The following is a 24068-nucleotide window of genomic DNA, read 5'->3' as shown; positions in this document are numbered from 1 at the left end:
AAAAAAAAAAAACAAAACAAAACAACAAAAAACAGAACAAATAAACCAATATATTTCATTAACTAAGTCACACAATCCTAATTTCTTCCTAATGATTGATTTCAGAGTCTACAGGCCATTGACATACAACTAACAGTCTCATTTCTTTACCAGTACTGTAGATTCATGTTTTTAGTACTGAAGATGTGCTTCCATCATCAGCAGCAGTAGCTTTCTCACTACTTTCTGGCCTTTGTTCTAAGCAATCTATAGTGAGCTACTGAGTTTATCTGAGAAAAACTCTGCATTTTTACTCAGTAAATTAGTCTAAGTTTGATACAAAAAGAAGAAAAAAGTTAACTTTTGATCACAGTAATACGTTTAAAAATGCAAGGATAACCTCTGTAACTTTGAACTATAGTGCAACCATAAGAACACTACTGTCATGTTAAGAAAACTCAAAATCCTATAATCTCTACATTGTCACTTCTGTATTAATATAAATTACTGCCATGAGTAAAAGTTATATTAATAATACTATTTTGTATGCCATACCAAATGTTGCAAATTATTATGTGTGTATAATTTCAGGAAGTAAAATTGTGCCAACTGACATGCAGTAAAAAACCCAACTTGTTATTCATCAATATGTGCAGATACAAGATGTCTTAAAGACAAAAAGAATTTTGGCAGTTCAGATGGTGACTCAAGATTGCAAAGCAAGTGTTCTTGCTCTTACATATGTGAAAATAACTTTACAAATATGGAGTTTATCAATTGGCCAGAAACAACACCAAAGAGATCAAGTGGAAAACGGTGAAAAGTTAACAATAAAGTGATAACTTAAGGTTCAGTTGTTTCTTTGTTTAAACGTGCACAGAGCCTCTCAGTTTATGTGGAAGATCTCCTATTGGGACACTATGACAATTTTAATGAAAGAACATGGTGGTAATTATTCCCTTGACAAAAGACAAACACAGATTTCAAATACAAGTAACAAGCATAGGTACCTTAACAGTAACAGAAGAAAAATACTGTGCTAATTACAATGGCAATTCCCATTTCATGAGCTCAGTATAAAGACAATTAAGAAAATTGCTGTTTACAGAGTCACATCTACTAATGACTTCCATGTAGACTGAGATTACAGGAATAGCAGCCTTGATTCAGTGCATTGTGTAAAAGGGAAATTATGTCATGCAAAACCCTGGCTATTTCAGAGTATGGTTGCAGAAGTGATAAGTCATCCAGCTTTGAACTATTTTCCATCCAAATTCCCCTTTCTTACCAATCTGTCAGCTTTTGTATATTATTCTGGTTCTGCAGTCTTTGCAGCCAAAGACAAAGCTATAGAAGAATCTTCTACTTATGTTAATGTAGTTGTTTTTAGTGCAAATAACTACTTTGTGTGTCAAACTAGACATGCTGCAAAAGGCTGGTAAAATCATTAAAACATGGCATTGTCTTAAACGGTATTTTGCAAATCATTGTTCCTTGTCTATGCTAGAACTGCAAAGACAGTTTAAAATAATAAATTTAAATAAAATAAATTCAATAAATTAAAAAAAAAAAGTTGTCAAGAACCATAAGGATTTAATTAAGATACACTGTTGGCATTCTTGATATGGCAATTTCTAACTAGGTGTCTTCCTTGCTGACTTATAAGTTGTTTTTACTCAAGCTTAAAAAATACTTTGTAAAAAATGCTTTAGTCAAGAAACATCAGCATTCTACCATTAGAGAATTCAGGTTTCACTGTTTGTTTTCATGAGAAGTGGTCAAACTTTTGATGACTAAGCTTACACCACTTTTTTTTATCCCCCTTAGAATCAAAGTTAAAGAAGGAATAACCACCCAAGGAACTTGGAACTTTTAGATGCCATGTATCTTTAGTATAGTGATACAGCAAAACTATTAGCTGCTAGAGACATTAACTGATATTTGAATTAATACAATCCCAATTTCAGTTTATACTATATCCATATTTTGTTTTTGGAACAACATGATCAGCTTGACTCTAAATATCCCAAACCTTGATTTGATATAAACTGCTCTTCCAAAAAGAACTGGAAGAACTGAATTTTTAAGAACCATTCCAGAAGTTTGTTACAGATGTCAAACAGTTTATTGAAGATGTCAGTTATTTACATTGTCCCCTACTTCAGCTGAGTCGCAGCTCTTCTTTCAGTGGTCATAAACGTAAGAAAACACAATAAAGGTCAGATTACTCCTTGGGAGTCGTTCAAGTCACAATATGTGATGAGGCTCACAAGAAATTTTCATCATTCCTGTACTTGACTCATAACACAAGTAAATAAAGAGTAAACAGTTCACATAAATGCAGCTTACTGGATGCAGAATAGCAGCAGTGAAGTTGAAACCCGTGATAATCAGCACAGAACTCACTCAATTTGCCTTCCTGAAAATCTGACTTGGAATCCTTTTAGCTCTCATTCTCATCTGAAGAAAGTTTATCCAGTTCTGTTATCACAGCTGACTTCGTGAGTCTGTCTTGGTGTAACCCAAAATAAAAATGAACTGCAATTGAAGTAATTGCCTTAAACTCAGCTTTCCCAAGCTTGCAATCTAGGAGAAAGAAGCAACATCATATGATAAACTAGTAAAATGCATTTCTTCAAGCTGTAATGCTTTTAACTTTCTTAACACAGGAACTGTGTTTCCATGCAGCTGTTCTGCAGTATTTGCTAAGTACTGCAGCTCCTCTCTGGTAGATAACTTGTTTAAAAACCTCTTCTGGTCTTGGAGTGACAACAATAATACACTATTTCTGTGAGGCTGGTACAAAAATAGAAAGGATAAGTGATGACATATCTGCTAAGTTCTGGATTAACTTTAAGAGCCTAATTCCCATTTTGTTTCCCACTGGTCCAGCTTGGAGGTGTTAAGCCACAGTTCCTTTTACGTAAAAATCTACGTATGCTGTTATTGATGGCTGAAGTTTTGCAGTTTTGTCTTTAAAAGAAACTTCTCCCAAGTGAAAAGGCTGGCTGTTAGATGTTTCTTTTTTTTTCTTCTTCTCCTTACAGGAGCCAGACTTAGTAATATATCCCAACCAAATTTCATAACTTCCACTGAACTTCTCTATTCCTAAATAGAAAGTGATATTGTACATCATCATTACTCATAAATCAAGTATATCAAGACCTCTAAAGGAAGCAAAACTTTAATCCTCTGATAACAACACATTGTGAACATACCGTAGGAGATTTGCTTTTTGAAAGCTGCATATCTTTAAACTTCATACTGTGCTTAGCTGGATGCTTGTGATTTTTCCTGGGTATGTGAGCAATTTCACCTCCTGTACAAATCCTTACCCGATAGTTTTAGGTTTCTCTGAAGACATTAATCCCAATATGAAACATCTTGTTACTAACTGCTATGTTGTTTCCCACAAAACTGCTCCATAAGTTTGAATATTTAAATCAATCGAAAGCCTATTAAGACTCGAGCAGTTTATTTTGATGCGTGCATGCTTTTTTCTCTTTGATTTTATGCATTTACATATACAATAGTGAATACTGATCTTTGGCAACTTAAAAACACCCAACCTGTATCTGTAGAAAACCTGGAATACAAGTTAACTCTGCTGGTAAGGATAATCCTTTAAGATGATAAAAGATGACAACAGATCACCTATGTTTTTTTTTTTCTAATATACTTTCAATAGATATGAGGATTAATTTCCTAGTAAGGAGATATGATAAACCATATTCTGCCTTTTCTGTGAGCAGCAGAAGATCTGAAAGGCAGCAAATGCCCATAACACACTTCTCTGATGCTAAATGAAAACAGATGAAGCATCGCTTTTGGAAAGATATTAGAATTATCTTTGCAAGCATCATAGGAGCAGAAGTCATTTTCAGAGCCTAAAAGAGCCTAAAGATAATCATAAGCACCAAATTGAAGGATTAAATCCACCAGAACCTATCCCTCCCAACTGCCCAAACTAGTTGACTTTTTGAAGTTGCTCCACAAGTCAATTTTTTTCTTAACATATCTGGTCATTAGACATTCAAGACTGTCTAAAAATTTTAAATAGAATCAGGCTTCTCATGCTTTGTGTGTCACCAAAGTGTCAAAATTTACATCATGAAATTGTCATGGTTTTGTTTTTTGGTTTTCAATATTCCGCATTATAACATCATGTCGTGCACTGGGAGTTAAAGTATTAATGCTCCAATTCCAGATATCTATCCCTATACATTACACAAATCATGGGATATGGCCCTTGCAGGTGGGGTGGTCTCTTACTGCTTTGCAGTGGGTGCTGGTGGGTGCTTTCCTAGCTGTTTCAAGCTTTTCAGGTTTGACTCGGTCTCAGGAACTCTCTCTCTCCTGTCTTATTTGATTTATTAGTCTCAGTTTCAATTAGATTGTATTATACTGTGTTATCTTGCATTCTGATATCATAGTTAGTATACTAAGTTTTCCTCCATAGATCGTTGCTGCTATTTTTTTCTTCCTTCCTTGAGCCCAGCTCCCATCTCCCTATCCCTTTTCCCTGCCCATTTTGTGGGGTTGGGCGGGGGGGAAAAACAGGGACATAGATTGATCTAGTTAAGTCTGTGACATTTAGATGTATTAATGTATAGATTACATTTTACCAGCAATATTTCCAAGATCTTAGAAATCTAAACATCATAAACCATTCAGCTTCTATGACACCAAACTAAAGTCATACAGAGCCAAATGGTGAAGAATCTTTCTTGAGAAAATAAAAATAAAATGAGAGAATACATTTTGATATCAAACTCTGTTTGTAAGAAAAGGATTCTACAATCCTCATGCCATTTGAGCTATAGATAAACAAGTTGTTCTAAATGAGAAACAAGGTCAGTACCTTCCTTGAACAAGGCTAAACTAACAGAGTTCAGTGCATTCTCCTCTGCTGTCATTCATTTAATGTGCCAATGTTACAGAGTGGAAATGCTCCAACAGTTAATAATACAGGAAAGTCTACAGACTGTTGTGATGCATCTGCTTCATTACACTCTATTTCTATTCAAATACAGATTCATCAAATAGAAGGAAGCAAATGCAGGTGGTGAGAGTCTTATCTCCTAATTTTTCAGCAAGTCTACCCTACTTCTACAGCAAATTGCAAGGCCTTTGTAGTGTGGTCAGAAGCTTGATTAAGGTCAATGGACGCAAGGGTGTAGGCTTTGGTAGGCTGCAAGGAAAGTACTGAACCTAGCTCTGTGTTTTCAGAAAAGAAGAAACAGTGTAAGAGAAACAGTAAGACATGCATTTACCGATAAATTTCATGCATGTCTCATTCATAGATGTATTTGTTGACACAGCATAGAAGCATGAAAAGGGAAGAGAAAAAGAGTGAAGTATATCTGAATTCTGACAAAAAAAGAGTGGGTAAGCACACACAAGGCAAGACTGTTTCTATTGTAGATACCTATCACCTTCAGTGAGGGTATTAGATAATGACCCATCACACCAAGGGCCAAACTGAATTTCGGTATCCTTACCTTTGCACACTACAGTAAAAGCAGCTGACTCAAAATCTCTGCCCTGTGACTCTCCTTCCTAGGCCACATTGGAACACCTATGATTTCAAAAATATTCACATTATTCCATGAGCAAGAATAAAAACCTGTGCCAAAGACAGCTTCAGCAAACAGAAAAGGTTACACGTGGAAGGAAAGGTGATTTTAGCTAATGGAGATCAGAAAGAGACCATGCTGTAATGAATTGGAATAGTTTTTCAACTGCTATTTTACATTAATTGAAGTTATCCATTTAGATTTCCACAGATGTGGTTGACATTAGATGAAGAGGAAGGGAAGAAAACATCTTCTGTAAACAGCCCAGGCATGCCTCAGATTGCCTAAGCCAAAACTCAGATCTGATTATTTTACTATATAAGCTTTGCCATATTTGAGCCAGTTAGAGAAGGGAGGTACTTCTGGCTGCATTCTGTAGATGAATTACCACATTCGAATATTTTGCAAAAAGCTTTCATAGCAATATTGAATAAATCCAAAGCATTGGGTTTTAACCTTCATTTTCTTAGTTAAGGTTGTTGGGAAGAAATATTTAATTTTTAATTGACTATCCCCATAGCAACTCAGAATTCCCTTTAGAATTTACTGCATTTTTTTTTAAACATTGCTTGCAAGATTCAGTGAAGTCTTATCCTAAAATAGGACTCAGCAACAATTGTTCTCTTCAACCAGGGAAGAGAAAATGAAGCAATTAAGTAACCAGACAGCTCACATTGTCACTGCCTAACTTCAATAATTGTAATAGGAAAATAAGTTAGGAAATTCCATTAACATCAGGCACACACTTAATGAGCTGCAGTCCAAAAATCTCAGGGCTTTTTAATCTTAACGCTTCCTAGTTGCGGGAATGCATTATCTAAAAGATAATTAGAACCACTCCAACTTCTTCACATATCTTGCCAACACACACACAGATATACACACACAAAATGTATGCAGAACACGCTTTGTCACTGAGGTACAACCTACTCCCAGGTTATGTTAAGACTTTTCAAGTTGTGACTCATTTTTGTTTACAGTATGTTGAAGGCCATGATGGTACGTTGAAGTCAGAGATGGATCATCTGCTTGTTAGCGACAGTGGGATTTAGCATCAGGTATCTGACACTACAGTATTACCAGTGTGTTTCTTCCAAATGTTTTTCACATTTCAGTATTCCCAACAGGGCAAGAGAAGACCACTAATAAAGACCAATGACATCAGAAAGCCAAATCTATGTACAGGATGACCTGTTCTACAGGTGTATTATTTGTCCCACAACTGTTTTCCAGGATTATCTAGGAAATATTTTTCAGAAACATGAACATAAGCTCTTCCCCTATATAGAGAAACTTTCTGCAGTATCAGATTTTTACTGTGATAAGAGTGTTTCTGTAATGCACTGCAAAGCTTTTGCTTTGCCAATAGTTAAGTACTTTTGCAGTCCAACAAAAACTGTGTAATTGCTCACACACTACACTGTTTCCTACCAATATGTTGGTTGCAGCCTAAATTTAAGGCTTGAAAACAAATTAAAAATAAAAAAAAAGGCAAAGAGTCATACCCAGTTAAGGAAGACAATTTATCTTCCAGACATCTAATCATCTAACAATGTGATTTTTTAGCCTTACGGAACATTACAACATCTTTCTCCAGAGACATGTAAAGCAATCTGAACAACCTGGTCTGTGGATGTACCTGTTGGGTTTTTTTACATCAGCTCTGAACACATACATATCAAATGGAAAAGGAGAGAGACTTTTTAAATTAAACCCATCTCTTTCATTAAGAAGCATATAGTAGAACCCCATATAAAACTTTCACCTGAGCTTTATTGAAAATTGTAAATAGCAGTCTTCTCAGTATTCAGAAATCATTTCCTTACACTCAAAGTAGGATATCAAGAATATTGTTTCTCTAACGTGATCTCTAATAGAAATGTACTTGGTCATTATAATTCTTATTTATTTCATTTGTTACTTTTGAAGGTCCACACAGACAAGCATATGTTGAACTGGTCTCAAGAATCAGTACCACACAGCAACCATGGGTACGTGAGCTGCAGATTTACTCCATGAACCAGACACTAGGTGTCTGACTTGCTTCATGATAGGATACTCATGTAGCTGAATGGAAAGAAAACGGTAATTATCCAAAAGCAATTCACCCTGCAAGAGAACGTTTGTGGTTGTTTTTCTCTACACGTGTATATCTATCCATTTTATATATAATTATACATATAGAACATACACACACCATCTGGCCTGAAGTACCAGCAAGGCCTGAAGTATGTACATATGAGTTTTTAGGGAAGCATTAAAGCCATGATTTTTTGTGGATCAGCTCTTTGCTGTCATTTCTCCTCTACGGAGTACATACCAACATCTCAGCTGTCAAAGTCCTTCTCTAAATGGAAGTGTACAAAAGAAACAATACAACAGCTTCCCCAGCAGCCAGCAGTTCTTGTTTAGTGAGAGGATTGAACAACTGCTTATTTAACAGAATGTAGTTCTGTAATTCCACTAACACACCACACCTTGTCTGAAGAAAAGGGCAAGCATCTACTCCTGTATTTCCACAAAATTAGTGGTTTGTTACTAGCAAAAAGGTCAGTTTTTACAGCTTCTTTTGGCTAGAGTTTCCTGATTTGAGACTTAGTCACAACGAGCTGCAAAGTGCTTTTGTTAAGGAAAAGATTTCCGGTGAGGCAAAATATACATTCCCTAAAAATTACAGTAGATAGTTTTACAGCATTTTGAAGTATTTTGGAAACTTACTCTATTGTAACACTTACAGATCCGCCATTCCATGTGCATTGCCTGCCTGCAGTGCTCTCTTGTGAGCAATGTTTCCTCTGAGAAGATCCCAGCAGCACAAGACCATACACAGACACAGGAAACAAGCTTGGGAACACTAGAGCTGCAGGTTGAGCTCTGAATTTTATCCTGAAAAAGAAAAGCTGTCCAGAAGCTAAAGACTGAATGAATGAAGGTAATGCATTCTCAATACCACCCTAATACCATACATTGATTCCCTAAATTTTGGGAGAAAGCCACATCTCCTCATCCTTATGTTATGGCCTCTAGTTTTGATCAGTTTGCCTTTGACTGCAGCCACAGATCCCGTGCTACAAAAAAAGATAGAAATAGATTCCTTCACTCTCATGTATTGAATAGAATACTTGTGTACAACAATTCTGTAGAAGGTGATATTAAAAATGAATTACTGAAGGAAATGGAGCCAGTGATTGAAGATGGGTTCTATTCAAGAAGTAACCCTCAGTTGCTCCCTGTAGTATAGTGCTTTTTTTCCTCTCTAAGGGGAAAATAAACTCATAAGACACCCATGTCTATGGAAAATGAGAAGAAGATCTTCAGCAAATGGAAAGACACCTGAATAGACTATGTGAACCATCTTCAGTGTTAGAGGAGGGAACAGAACGTTTTTCTTGACTGAGACAAATAAGGAATGGAGAAGAGAAGGCTATAAAGCTATGAGGAGGGGGAAGGTGATAGGTATCATCTACATTAATTAGCATGAGAAAGGAAAAAGCTTTCAGGAATAGGGGACTGAAGAGCTTTCGGGGAAAAGAACTAAAAACTCTTTAAATGTTCTCATATTTACTGAAAACTGCCCAAGGCATTCTGTATAAGCTTAGCTGTCCTAGCTGACTATCAATTCAGTAACTATAGCCTCCAAAGCAATCACAGACTTGAAACAGAAAGACTTCAAAACCCTATCTGATGTCTAAGGAATTCCAGTTTGAGTTTCAGAAGTGACTTGGATGTTTAAGTGTCTCCAAAGAGGATCATTAACTACTGCTGAAATGTCTATTTCAGAGCTACATCTTCACCTCTGCAGTCAAGGGAATGGAAACTGAAGTCTGACAGGTTAGTGTTTGCCAACAAGGACAGTACAAAACATCCAAGTTATCAAGCCCAATCTGCCCATGATCAGTGGTAGCCATTCAATTCCCAGTTCTCAGAGAAAACATAAAATCATAGTTACATAGTCATAGAATGGCTTGGGTTGGAAGGGGCCTTAAAGACCAAAGAAGTTGCGAAGTAATAACTGAAAATCTGTGTTATATATCATGCGTCAAAAGTCAAGCCCTTCTCAAATACTGAAAAGCGTAAGAATCAGAATTACAGAATACAAGTGCTGCCAGATCCTTTCACTGATTTTTTGAAAACATTGCTTTTTCTTCAGAAGTTCACCTGTTCTGTTCTTTGCACTGTTACCTAGCTCCTCCTCTACATATCTTGTCCTCTGCCTCCATTTCAACTACTTCAAGATACAGTTGAGGCTATGTGGTACAATGACCAATTTTAGATTTCCTCTTGTGGCACTTGTCTTTCTTCACAAAAGGAGAGGGAAGAGCTAGCTATATTCTATTTGGCTTGCAAAACAATATCTTTTATTAACTCAAGACAAGTTTGTCAGTTTCTTGGATTTGTTCTATTCCCTTACTTCAGTAGCCTGTCTGCATGCATTTATCTTAGAAAAATTTTAGCCAGACTATAACACTGTATTTAAATCAGATGCTGAATAGCCTTAAGCTACAGCACTAACTCTCCCCTAACTTCAATAGAAAAGCCTTGACTAATATTCTCTAAAATCACATTAGTGCTTTTCACAGTTCCATCACATTAGCAGCTGAAAATTATCCTTTGATTAGCTTCATTCCAATTCCCATTAGTCTGCTCGTAAACTCACAGAATGTAAGATGATTAGTTCCTCCTTAGCACTATAAATATTTCCAACATGTTTTGTCCAGGGATTTCAGGTCACTAGCGAACATTCTGAGCCCCAGAACTCAGTATCTGAGCACATCTCTGCTGATTTCTCTCAAGGTTTTAATGTCACCTGTTGTAGCTACCTGTTCAACCACCACCATCTTTATTCCCTTTGTGTTGTTTTTTTGTTTGTTTGTTTTTTGTTTCGTTTTTTAAACCATAAAAAACTGTCTACATTGAAAAAACTTGTTTTCAGAAAAGTAGCATTCATTTCACAAAGAACTATTTATTGGTCTTGGCTCAGTTTATTGTTATTTTCCTCTTATGATTCCCCATGGAGAATATTTCAGGAAGAAAACCCCATGGTTTTCAGAGCATTCATTATCTGGTGGTATGTTTTTCTCTCCCAGGACAGTCATAAGAGTATGTCTAAATTCCTAGTAGGTATGTGCATATCAAAGGGAGATCTCCAAAAGTAGTAATATTTATGCTCATCAGTAACACTATTAGAAATGTAGATGTGCCATTTCCATATTATATGCAATGTATGTAATGCACTCATACAGAACTCAGTCTTGCCAGTGAGAGGTGGAGGAAATAGGGAAGAGGAAGACCAAGAGAGGTCAGAGTTCGCAGCTGTAGGAAGTACTCCATGTAAGTACTTTAAATGGGTTCTTAATAGCTTTATAAAATTTTCACTGGTTCATTAACATGCTTTTGCAGAAGGAGTCTTCCATATGAAGGACAGAAAGTCTGAAAGACTTCAGACAGTCATTTCTACAAAATTACGTAAGACTAGATCTAATAGAAGATACAGATGCCTAAATTAAGAATTGAAAAACCATCTAGCTTTCAGGTGCCTTTACCTCCTCTGCTGCTTCAAAGCAGGTAGAATTTTTCCCCTTTGCCTTAATTTTGTAAAAGAATTAAGGCTGCAGAAAGACTACATCAGAGATCCTGATTTCACATAATTGCCTACAGGTGCAAGATCCTTATTGTGTTCCCATACAGGCATGACAGATTGGAATTTCTGGACAGAAAGAAACCACAAAAAGGAATGAAAAATCAAGTCACTGGAACAGATGAAATCGCTTCTACCATGAGAGCAGCACTTAACTGCTTTTCCAAGTTTTGTGTACAACCATTGCTAGTGTGATCATCAGGTTTAAGTCTAACCTCTTCATTTAGGTGCCAAGAGAGGAACAGTCTCCTGGATGTCTGGTGCAACTATTGGATATTAAATCTCATAGCGTATCTGTGCAATTAACACAGCTCTAGATGGAGCATACAGACTTCAGTTGAACATGGTTATTTGCTGGCATCAGTGAAAGAGTCTTATAAACAGCAGCTATAAGATCAAGAGGACATGCAAGGTGGTAAGGAAAAGGGAGGAAGGAAATGTCGTGGAAGATGAAGGGAGAAAGAATGCAGAAAGCTCCAACAGGGAATAGTCATCTTTATTTGAATGAAAATGCTAAGGCTGTGGGTGTCCAACCTTTTGGCTTGCCTGGGCTGCCCTGAATGAAGAGGAATTGTCTTGGGATGACTATACACGAGTTACAAGAGTAATTCCTCCTATTTATTCCCATGGAAACTACAACAAAGAGCACAATAACACTAATTAATAGAGCAAATCCTCAGCTACAAAACACTGTTTTTCAACATAGTTACCATCATTAGCCATTTTTGCCAGTGTTGAATAGGAGCCTGCATGCCATGCCCATATAAATCTGCACCAGTAGAGGTGACCCACTGTCAGCGCTGTTGAAATATACCACCCAAAGCCTCCCTGTGATTACATCCACTGTTTGGTCTCCATAAATGCTCAGCAAGCATCAATTAGTGTCAATAGCTGCCCCTCTGCTGCCATCTGTCACATGGCAGCAAAACATAATGGAATATTGGTGGCAAGGTTCAACCACTACTGCCATACCACCAACATCCACCTCTGACATTATGGGCCAACATCACAAAACAGGAGGCATTATTTTTCTACCAGCATCCATACATAAGGTGCATATATAAAGAGAGAAGTAAATAATGGAAATAGTGTTCAGAGTTCCTCTCAAACACAAACTGAGGATTTAGTGAGAGTGTAACTTCCTCTCTTCACTTTCATGATACCCTGCAGGATGGTTTGTGCTGAAAACTACTTTATGAAATGCTTTGGCAGGATTATCTTCTTTGGATATTGGCACTGAGGGAAGACACAGAAGTCTGCCTGTAATCCCTCTTTGTCACTTGAACTTATATCTAAAATAGACTGACTCAAAATTTCAGTCCTCCGTGCAAAACAAGTGTAGTGACCAACTGGCTACGCTTCAGGAAATATAAGTGATTCAAGATGTGGATGCTATTATCCATTTCTAGTTTCTTCAGTGCTTCGAGTCAAGGCACAAGTGATCATAGTTGCAATGAGCATTCAAAATAAGGAGCACACAAATGAATGCTTGATCAACAATAAAACCCCTTAAAAATACCTTCCAATTTCTTATGTAAAAGTTGATGGATTATAACAGAAATCATCTATTTTGGAAGGAAGTAGTACAATGAATCTTATTAGTGCTGATTTTTTTTTTTTCCTTCCCTAATTGATAACAAAAAAATATAAAAGATGTTTTCTTAAAATGCTGGTATAGTCAAGTACTGAAAGGAGAAAGGTCAGAAGGCTGAATTTGGTGGCTACAATGTTAAATGACTGTATAAAAACAGTGCTTTTCCTCAGTATCTCTGTCATAGATAATATTAGGAGAATCCTGACTCCAAGCAAGCTATTAAGAAGTTGCTATTTGATATTTGGTTATTATCATTGCTAATACTTGGCTTTTAAGGAGGAATAAAATCACAAAGATAACAAGATACTATAAATAATGAGATAATTTCTTAATCTGGCTGCAAATGAGTGCTTGTACTGAAAATGCACGATGGGAGAAGCTATTACTGCTGACAGTACTGGTTTTACCCTTAGCCAGGCGTGCCCAACTTACAGCTCTATTCTTGAGCCACACTTGGTCAGCATTCACTCATAACTTCACCTGAAACCTGTTCAAGGATGTACACTGATGTTATCTCCTTCCCATATCTGACCTGTAGGTCTTTGGGTTCAAAGTAAATAAGTACTGATTTCAGACAGCTCATTCCACCTCCCCTAAATGATGTCCTATGCACTGTGCCATTCCCTCCCACCTCCTTAACTAGTTTAGCACACACTGAATTAACAAACACATTTTTAAGAGAAAAAACAAGACAAAACCAAAATCAGTACACTGGCAATTTGCACTGAGGCAAATTACAGAGTAACTGTAACCCAAGCCGACAGCATATGTATTCTTATAGACCTATCAAAGTAAGACAGTTTATTTTTATCCTTGTACAACAATAATACCATACATAACACTTGATCCTGGATGTGGCTCCGGGCAGCCTGGTATAGTGGTTGGCGACCATGCACGTAGCAAGAGGGTTGAAACTAGATGATCATTGTGGTCCTTTTCAACCCAGGCCATTCTATGATTCTATGATCTCCATCTGTCCGTGACACCTAAATGTCATTTGTATTTCTTAAAAGGTCAAGATGTGTCCAAGTTATTCAAAGGGGAAAGGAACAGGGCATGTGGGAGTGTCTTCCAGTATGTAAATACTGGAACAGGGGAGTAATTTTATTACCTACATACTTCTTGTACATTTGGACATGCAGGTTTACAGCTCAGTAAGTAGCTGGGTGTTCTGTAATAAGATGATTTTGCGACACACGTGTATTCTGTTAGTATAATAAAAAAGTTATTTGAAAGAAAAATAACATGAAGATCTCCTACGCCACAATTTCAAGAATGAAAGAAGGAATAAGCATGATATTTTAGCTAGTAATGTTAGATTTGAGTGTAGCTCTTGTGCCTCAAATGAAAATTTGAAAGCCTAAGCTTGTCTGGGACTTGGATAGGGGGCACCTTGCAGAAAAAAGTAATAACACAGCAAGTACTCGAGCATGATTTGTGCTCAGAACCAAGCCAATGTTTAAACACAATGCCTTAGGGATTCTGCAAGCAAATCCTTCACATTGTCCCTAGTAAGTCCCTTCTGCTTTAGGGAGATATACAGCAGTGGCTTCATGGTTCTGGGGAATGCTTCTCTAAACATGCTTAGAATCATAGAACGGCTTGGGTTGAAAGGGACATTGAGGGTCATGAAACTCTAACCTCCCCTGCCACATACAGGGCTGCCAATCTCCATATCTAATACAATACCAGGTTGCCCAGGGCTCCATCCATCCTGACCTTGAACACCTCCAGGGATGGGGCATCCACAACCTCTCTGGGCAGCCTGTTCCATCACATGCTTTATGTGAAGTTCTTGATAATCATATCATTTTGTCAAAGCTTCACAGCTTCATGAGTTTTGTTAAACAAAAAAAGCCAAGAAAAAAAATTAGAGACAAATAACCATTTGTTATACATGGAAGCAACCTAATAAGAGGTGACAGATTATATCGGTACCAAGCACACGCTTTTTCAGAGGATAAAATGAAGAGAATAGCACTATTGGAATATTGAAGTTTGAAATGGCAGGGTAGTTTCTACTTGTTCTGAAGAAAAAAAGAAAAAAAAAAGCTCTTCTTCCACTATTCCCCACAGGCTGTTTGGGCAAGTAGTATTTCTACTTGTGTTATGTGGGAGGAAGGTTTACAAGAAATTATAGAAGGTAAAAACCTAGAAATCCAAAAATGCATCCACTGATTTGTGAATGTTTATAATAAATTTGAAGTTAAGTCAGCCAAATATCCTTGAGAACTTACTATCATCTAACAAAGTCAAATACGGGTATTGCATTTTTGCTGAAATTACTCTAGAGCTACCAAATACAGTGAAAGCTTGTAATACTGTAATGCAATGGAAAGCACTGCAATGACAGCAGAGCAGTAAAGTCCTAGGCTGCAGCAAGCAAGGACTTGCTCAAACACAACCACCACAGGCAAAGAAATAAAGAATCTGATTACCTTTGGAAGGCCCCAAATACACAGGGATCTCCAGCAAGATACCCTCACCTCTACTGCCTACCCTTAAATGAGGGCTGGGAAGGGGTGGATCCTGGCTCCACTCCTTCTGGTCACTGAGGTGCATTGCATACACCTGAGCTCCCCTGATCGTCCCTTCCTTCTACCAGGTGCTCAATCACTGCTTCAGGCCATGACTGAGCATTTCAGCTACAAAGCTCAAGGTGCTCAATGATGTAAAATCTTTAGTGTCATTGTAAGAATTCAACTTCTAAAGTGTAGACTTGTCCTCAATGTAAATAAGCAATGATTCAAATATGATTTTGTTGTTTTCTTCCCCTTCGAAGTTCACTGCATTGAGGTACAAAAGGAAAAAATCCTGAGACTTTCAGTTCTTACAGAAGAAGCAGACCAGAATCTGATAGAAATAGATCCAGAGGGAATGCGCAACTATTTCAGCACTTCATGCATCACATTCCCAGGGGACTGCACATTATTAGCTGGTGAGACATTGATGAAGCAGGCAACTCCTGGGGACATACTGGAGGATCACTGTGCTTCTAGATATAATTTCTCTCAGCTCACCCAAAGCCCTGGCCTCATCTATAAAGGAACATGAGTGAAGATGAGGATCTGTTGGGGAAAAAGAACAGATGAGAATAATTCTGTAAAATTGTAACCGCTTTTCTGAAGTAATTAATCTCAGATATCTATCTGAACTCACTACTGCATTAGGAAAAGGAACATCCAATAACTCTGAATAAGCGAGGACTTCCAGATTTAACTTTTAAATGCTTCACCTCACTTCAAAAATGCTGAGCAATTGCATCACTGTACACAAACAGCATTTATATTAAACCTTCTGATTAAAACAAATCATCTTTTGAAAGCTGAAAAAAAAAAATCAAGCTAAGAATGTCAAAGTTCCCAAAGGTTTCTAGTACTCTGACATTTAAATACTTGTTTTCCTGCTGTGGAGTATAGCCAGAAGAATTATGTCCTGGAGTGCTTATTTTCATGAGTTATATTGATGTTATTATCAATATAGATGGATTTTCACACAAGCTTGTGTATTAAAGCAAAGGCCTAATTAAGAAAATAGTTACTAATTACAGATTATACACCACAAGTGCAACCAAAAAGCCAAGGGAGGATAAAATATTAAAAAAAAGAAAAGAAAAAAAAAAGAGAAAAACTATTACACAGTGGAAAAAGGAGCAAAGCAATCTTCCAGCAGAAGACATAGCAGAGCATCTGTCTGGCTGAGGACTGGCCTCTCTAACTCTGCTTGTTTCATCCTGACCATTATCATCATGCTGAACAAGCGATGCTGTTTGCCATGCATCAGCTTGTCCATCATCCTTTTCACTTGTGTGGGATCACCAGCAGGCAGAGAGCGGAAGCTCCATGGGCCAAACCAGTGAGCAGTCTTGAGAGCGGAGCTTTGAGTGATCAAAATCTGACATGGAAACAAATGAACAAAGCTGGGTAGAACCCAGCTTAGTAGCAAGTACCTGGACTATAAAATGAACAGTAAAAAATAATTCACAGGCAGCAGAAATAAGAAGGCAATAAGAATATGATGAAGGCACTTCTCAACCCGTTTTTTTCAACAGCCAACATTGTCGGCTGTTATCGTCTTAATCCTTTTCTCCTGCTGTACATTTTCTGCTTTTGTTTTTAACGAGACAAGAATCAAGAGGCTCAAATTTCATAACAGGCAATGCCATTAGATGCCTACCCGATATCAAGTATCATTTATCTAACAGTTGACCGATGACAATATATTTTATCAGTTTGCAACTCAAATACAGCACTGACCTGATGAAAATCATGAAAAGTGGAGAGATTGCCTTCATCTGTAGGAAGAGTAAAACACAGTTGCAATTCTTCATTAGTAGAAAGAGGAACAGAGCAACTTCACTTTTTTTGGACAAAGTTTGATACTTTTAGTATTGATATATCTACTCCCCTTATAAACTGGGTTTCCGAGGTCGAAGATTTGGTAGAGAGAGCAGACCAGGACACAAAGATTAATAAGGGGGAAGTAAGAACACAGTTGGAAAGCAAGAGGGAAAAAGAGCACACACAAGATGTGCAGCACATAAGGTGTCTTTATATAACCATCAATAAAGAATGTACTTCCTAGGCTGTCTCTCCATATTAAGGAATGGAAGAAGGTAGAGAATGCAATAGATTTTTAGAAAACTCACAGAACTGCTGTAAGACTTGCAACACAGAAAGTAAACGTAGCCAAGATCTTGGCACTGAAGTTGAGCCTTTTCTGAACGTAAAGTTGATTACAAGATCAACTATAGTAAGGAAGAGATGAGTTTTAAACTTCAGTTGGCTCTATCTTTCACAGCATATTTTATCATTTATCACCATGCCAGAACATCAGTACTTTATGCAAGAGTTACTTCATCGTTCCTTAATCTTAACTGTTTCCCCAGATTTCCCTGTAGCACTCAATGTCAGTGCAATATATATATGGAAATGCTTGATATATTAATAAAATTTTTAAATTCACATCTAATCAGCATGCATTCTACTCGATATAAATTAACTTCCTTTACAAAGTGAGGCTTGAAAAATACTGTTCTAATTATTCTCTTCTTTAAAGATACTTTGGAGAAAGCCAACGAATCATGCTTAGAAGCTGGAGACTGCAAGAAGACCATTCTCCCCTCAATCCACAAGTGTTTGTAGGAAACATGGCTTTGTTTGCAACTGTCAGGATCATCTATTACTTGTCCACTTCCACTGCTCTTAAATCATGACCAAACACAAGTGTGATGTATCCTGAAACATCCCGTTGTGAATAATAACCATGAGAAGGTTGTACATCAGTACAGACGTAGAACACTTGTGAAACAAGAAGGAAATGATAATGTAACAAGAACAAAGGACTTTATGTTTGCAGGAGACAAACTTAGCTGCAGACTGCTTGTTTAGCCTAGCATTCCCAATCTTGAACCTGCAATTAAATGTGAGAATCTTTTATTCAAGCCCTGGGGTCCTGTCCTCTCAAATGTGATTTCACCTGCTAGGATCAATAGCTAGAGTGCCTGTTGGTGCAGCCTCCTCCACACCAGGCAAAAGCCAAATGGTAAGCACTAAAATGGAGCTGCACTGAGTTAGAGAAAAACAGCAACTGTGTGCATGATGCCAATGAGCTCATTTAGAGTGAGTTAAAGCCTAGATCTCATTTGAACCCAGGGAAAAAAGATGTATATACTTCTGCAATCCCCAAACCTCCTTAAGATGAGTGAAACTCATCACAGCCTCAGGCTAAACTGTCACACAGGCTGCTTCCTGCCTCTCTGAATTCTATCGGAAAGTGCACTGATAAAATGACTTTTCAGGAATACTGAACAGTTGGGTAACCAGCTGTCAGTAAGAACTAGACCATGGGTGTCCAACTATTTGGCTTGCCTAGGTTGCACTGAGTACAGGAATTATCTTGGAATTGAGGAATTTTCTTGGGCAGCATATAAGTTGCTGGGAAAGTATGCCTCCAATTTATTTCCATGGAAACTACAACAAAAAGCACAATAAAACTATACAATGCAGCAAATCCTCAGCTACAAAACACTATTTTTCAACATAGTCACCACCATCAGCCATGAATTTTTACCAGTGTTGAACAGGAGCCTGCATGCTATACTCATATCATAAACATTATCTATTTTTTCCTGTGTGCATTTACACTGGGTATCACAGTCAGCTGTTACTGTATGTCACAGGTATACAATCCCTCTACATGATCTTCAGAAAATGAAGCACATATAAATTTCATTTTAAATTATTAGACGACACCATGATATGCAAGCCAGCATCTCACTAGACAGAGCCCCATGACAGTGTTCTGTATATAGAAATAAAGAACACAAAAAAGATGACATTAACTCGTACCACTGAGCGAACAGCCACCAGATGAATCGTAGAGAAAGCACATATATATCACAAAGAAATAATAATTTTGAATGGACTGATTTCATTTTTAAAGATGAAAAATGAGAAACAGTTCCGAGGGCAGTTGAATAAGACTGCCTTCACGAGTGGACTAGTACAGACTCTTGCATATATATATTATATTGCATGCTTGCACATGCAGCTGAATGTTCTTCAAGAGAATTGACTTCATGACATTAGTCATCTCAACACATCACATTTGCTCAGATTAGAAGAGTAAACGCAGAACATACATTGTAGAAAACACCCCCCTCTTCTCATTTGTATCAATGGATACTGCAGTTCCAAGCAACCAGTTAAACTCCTCTCCCTTATGGCATTCAAAGAATTTCACTTCCTTTGTACCACTACATCTATAAAAATAGCAAGTGTTCCCAGAGTAACGTCTCTCACCATTTATACTGGATTTGCCCCTTCCACGAAGTAGTATTTATTTACTGCACATTAGTTACCTCCCATGGAATCCTCTGCTTGTTTTCTCCAGCAGGGTTTACCTTGCTCACTCACAGTACTATCCTCTGCAATCACCCTTGCCTCATGGTGAATTAACATTCTGCCTTCCAGCAATTGCTCATAATGGGAGAGAAAATTGCAGTTCATTAAGTAAGTTCATTTTATCCTCAGTGCACATTTGTCTAAACAGCTTGCATCTTGATGAAGCTTATGTTTACAATGCACATATGTGCACAAGCCAACTCATGTATATAGAAAGTATTTCATTCTGCTTTTCCATAATGGATGTTCTACAATATGGTATGTACTGCTTAGTACATTTATCCCTGAACTTATTCCAATATTTACCCCTAAACATTAAAGGATGCAGCTATAGAACTTCATGTCTAACGAAGGAAAAAAGATAAATTGGTAAACTGCTTACGATGGGAAGATAGCAGAGGAAAACTATGCTGGATGAAGTCTACTGAGGGAATGAGAAACAAAAGATACCTGCAATCTTGTAGTTTACTATTAAGTGTAAATCAACAGGGAAGAGAAAGGTCTATAAAACCAAAAGCAAACCATTTCATGTTCAGCATAGAATTGCTTTATTGTGGTTCAGTATTTCTTGAAAACTTGCTAAAGGAAGTCTTCAGCATGAATCAAAACATTTAAAGATTGGCGTAGCTGCAAAACCAAGTCACTCAACATTTTTGCTACAAGAAAAGGTATCCAATAACCTTTTGGTTGTTCCAGAATTAATTGCATTTTACCTTATCTTTGTCATTTAATACAACTGAACCAGTCCCTACTTACAGACTGGCTGCTTATTCATTTAAATTATGGTGACTTAAGCTGTATTAACAAGAAAATCATTAGCCATTATATCCACAATCTAGAAAGGAAGACACTTTTCTTTCTTAGCTGACACTTAGAAGACACTATATCTGCTTTCTTTGTACTTACTACACGTAAAAAAAAGGTATTTTAAACTTACCTCATAAAGTTTGTCTAGAACATCTGGCTTGGAATATATCAAACCAAAGAATCAGTAAAAAGTAAAGTGTTTGTGAAAGTGTTCATGCATTCCATTCCATCTCCTGCAACTGTAGGAGGATTTTATTAGCATCTTCAGTTTGTTCAAAGTTATTTTCTAAATAACTTTAAACTTTCATATATATAAACAAGCCAGCTCTTGTAGAGAGCAAGCAACTTATCAAGTGACAGCAAGTTTTGTCATGAAGAATTTTGACTGTTCCCATGAGAAAGCTAGTTATATAGATTCCTATTCTTCATTATAAGCTCCAACAATCTCCCCTGAAATGTATTAAACATTTGCAACCATATGCCAGAAATTCAGGAGTTATGACCCATGTTCCTTTCATGCAAGCTTGAATACAGCCACTGAGGAATAAACTTTGGGCATCAGAAGGAAGAAAACAAGAGTGATTGTACACAAAGCTAAATATTGCTGCTTGAATAAGAAGCAGTTGCTCTGGATTGTGTTTGGAGATTTCAGGGACTGGGAGGGACTCCCAGGAGTCTTGCACCCTGGACAACAGCCTATTCAGTTAGCTGACCTGGAGTATGCATTTCCCTAACCTCTGCTCACGAACCAAAGACTACTGGCCTGAGGTAAGTATGCGTTAGTACTGATCACTATTCCGTATTGTGGCTTGTCAGTGAACATGCTACAGGATATTATCTTGCGGTTTATAGCACAAACGACTAATAATTAAATAAGTAAATACCAGATAACATTGAAACATCCATGTGTCTAGCAGCTGCAAGAAAGAAACTCAGAGTTCTGAGTAGTATTTGACTTGTGTGTCTCTCAGAAAGGCTGTTGACAATTCAAGGCTGTTCTTGTTGGTAGAGTTCTTCGCCATCAGTGATGGTGAAGAAGAAGCAATGTGAAGCATTAAACTGATATCTGCAAGCGCAGTTGAGAGATCATTTCAGATGAGGAAATTTCCATTAATGGAGGCTGATATCATTCAAACTCATAACATATGTGGGTTTTTTCCTTCCCTGAAGTACCATAGGCACCACATTATATTCTTGTGCTGTTCAACCAGCTGCCAAGCAGCATGCAACCAATGATGTAAATGGATAAAGAAACTCTGTCCCATCAGATTGATGGGAGCATTTGTAAAGAGGTGTTCTGGTCCTGATTCCTCACAAATTTAAGACGTAGTGAGATGAATGACCTCTTCCTCCCATGCTGAGACAGTGTATTTTTTGATGATGTATAATATAATTGAGACATTGTATAGGCATCTCTATGGATGAGAAGAACTCTTCCTCTGGAGGGTGATTCAGCATCTGCAACAGATTAAGGCATATCTGTGCATGCAGACATCTTTGTGGTCCATCAGTCATGTCCTTCTACCATTTAAAATTACTAAATAACTTTATTTTCACATGCAAATGGAAAAGGGAAAATTTAAGTTGGATATCATGGGGAAATTCTTTACCTATGGAGTGGTGAGGTACTGGAACAGGCTGCTCACAGAAGTTGTGCATTGTCACATGCCTCGTCCCTGGAGGTGTTCAAGGCCAGATTGGATGGGGCCCTGGGCAGCCTTGACTACTATTAACTTGTCTTACTTCATGTTATGTGCCATCCTAGTGCCATTCAACAGAAGATTGGATTACTGTATTTCAGGAGACCTCTCACACAGACGATTAAGTGAAAATATTTTCCTTACTTAGAAGAAATAGAATTATGGTTCTAGTACTAAAAAACACAATCACTAGATTTGCGTATCTGAAGTATTTATGGCGATAACAACATTCATAAGCAAACTAGGCTCTGTGGGTAGAAAACAATTCAATAGCAGAAGCACTATCTTATGGGCCACTATCCGGCTTGAAAACCATACAGACTTAAATGGGCTAAGACTTGAAAACCAATCCTGCCTTACTCCTCATTTCCCATTAGACTAGCACTGAAATCCTGAACTCATTACTTTCATATTTATTAGACAGTTGGTAACATTCCCATTTTCCTCCTAATAGCGCTAATGAAGCATTAATTTCCATTTACATGAATTGCGAATTAATTCTCAGAATGCCATTTCAAGACTAACAATATATGTATTTTTTCTTTCTCAAAGCAAAAAGTATTCAGACAGTACTGTTATCAGCTCCAGAGCTGTTCCTCTGAAGAGTCTATAACCTTAGTCCGATTTAAGAGGAATTTAAATATATAACTTACTGTGTTATTTTCTGCCTATTCAAGCCAAAGGCATTGAAAACAAAGTTCTTATAATGCCTGTTAACGCCTTACTTTTCCTTCTCATCCCCATGAACAGAATTGCTTTTCTTTTCATTTATTAATGATATTCTAAAAAGGTACAAAGATACTGAATTTCTGCAAGATTTGAGTGAGGAAATAGAGGGCTGCAGTGACTGTATTGCAATGATATCTATAAAAAATGGACCTTCTTTCAGTTTGTTGTTCAAAACTTCATAGCTTAAGGAAATTTTAAAAGAAAACATTCACCACTTCCTATCTGCATTTGTTTTTCAGGTTGTTTTGCAAACACCAATTTAATCTCACTATGAAATGAATAATAGACTCTTCCAGTTCAAAAAAACATTATACAACTTAGTCAGTTACTTTCTTTAAGGCTGTACCTCCCATTTTTCAGGATAGTGATTTTGTGCATCTTCTCATTTTATGCTGTCTGAAAGTTTAACAAATGAACTTCTGGCCACTCACCCATCTCATTCATTAACAGTAACATCTAACAGAAGTAGACCTAGGACAGATCCCTGTAAAAAGAGATCAGAGCACCATTCCCGCCTGGAGGTGGCCCACTTCACAAATACACACGAGCTCAACTGTTCAGATATGTTGCATTAATACCACGCACTCCCCTCTTGTTGAAACTTAAGTTAAAAGAACCACCACAAGAACATAGTTTCTCCAAAATAATACTTAAAATCTACTGCGTAACAGGGGAATATCTGATCTTTTTGTAAAGCTAGATCTCACTTTCCTGGTCAAGAAATGCATCTACTGTGGCATGTATGGTGGAAATTGTGATCATGGGTTAGTGGTTGGACTAGATGATCTTGGTTTTTTTTTCAACTTTCATGATTCTACTAGTCTAAGAAAGAGAAGTTCAAAAAACGTTCAACATCCACAAACACCTTCAATTACTTGTTCAAAACAAGGTCGTTTTGCTTTTGCAAGCAATCATGCAACACTTCTTCAATGACTTGAGAACATTTATTTCAGGTAGTCAGAGCCTATATGTTTAGCTTTTTACATGCACTGTTGTCACCCCTTTCATTCTAATTTCAAATATGGTAACATGATGAAAGCACTTCTGTCAGATTACAATTTACTAAATGCTCTACAAATCACTGCTGAAACAGTCAAAGTCAGTCACCTTTGACTGATTTGTCAAAACCATTGTTAGAAA

At 37.3% G+C, this 24068-nt stretch overlaps 1 long non-coding RNA gene across 2 annotated transcripts; it reads right to left on the bottom strand.

The window, feature by feature from the left end:
• Nucleotides 1-6: 6 nt before the first annotated feature.
• On the bottom strand, nucleotides 7-15293 carry LOC109367992. 2 transcript variants are annotated; one of them, XR_002115621.1, is made up of 4 exons: nucleotides 15226-15293; nucleotides 8291-8441; nucleotides 5481-5557; nucleotides 7-2565 (listed from the first exon to the last, which is right to left on the bottom strand). It is a non-coding gene; the product is annotated as an uncharacterized LOC109367992 (long non-coding RNA). The 2 variants fall into 2 exon arrangements; XR_002115622.1 differs by having other exon boundaries at nucleotides 8291-8455; nucleotides 15226-15258.
• Nucleotides 15294-24068: the final 8775 nt, after the last annotated feature.

The sequence above is a fragment of the Meleagris gallopavo genome, chromosome 5, assembly GCF_000146605.3.
Source record: "Meleagris gallopavo isolate NT-WF06-2002-E0010 breed Aviagen turkey brand Nicholas breeding stock chromosome 5, Turkey_5.1, whole genome shotgun sequence".
Classification (NCBI taxonomy): Eukaryota; Metazoa; Chordata; class Aves; order Galliformes; family Phasianidae; genus Meleagris; species Meleagris gallopavo.
The sequence above is the reverse complement of the archived record's forward strand: the minus strand, read 5'-3'. Positions and strand labels throughout refer to the sequence as shown.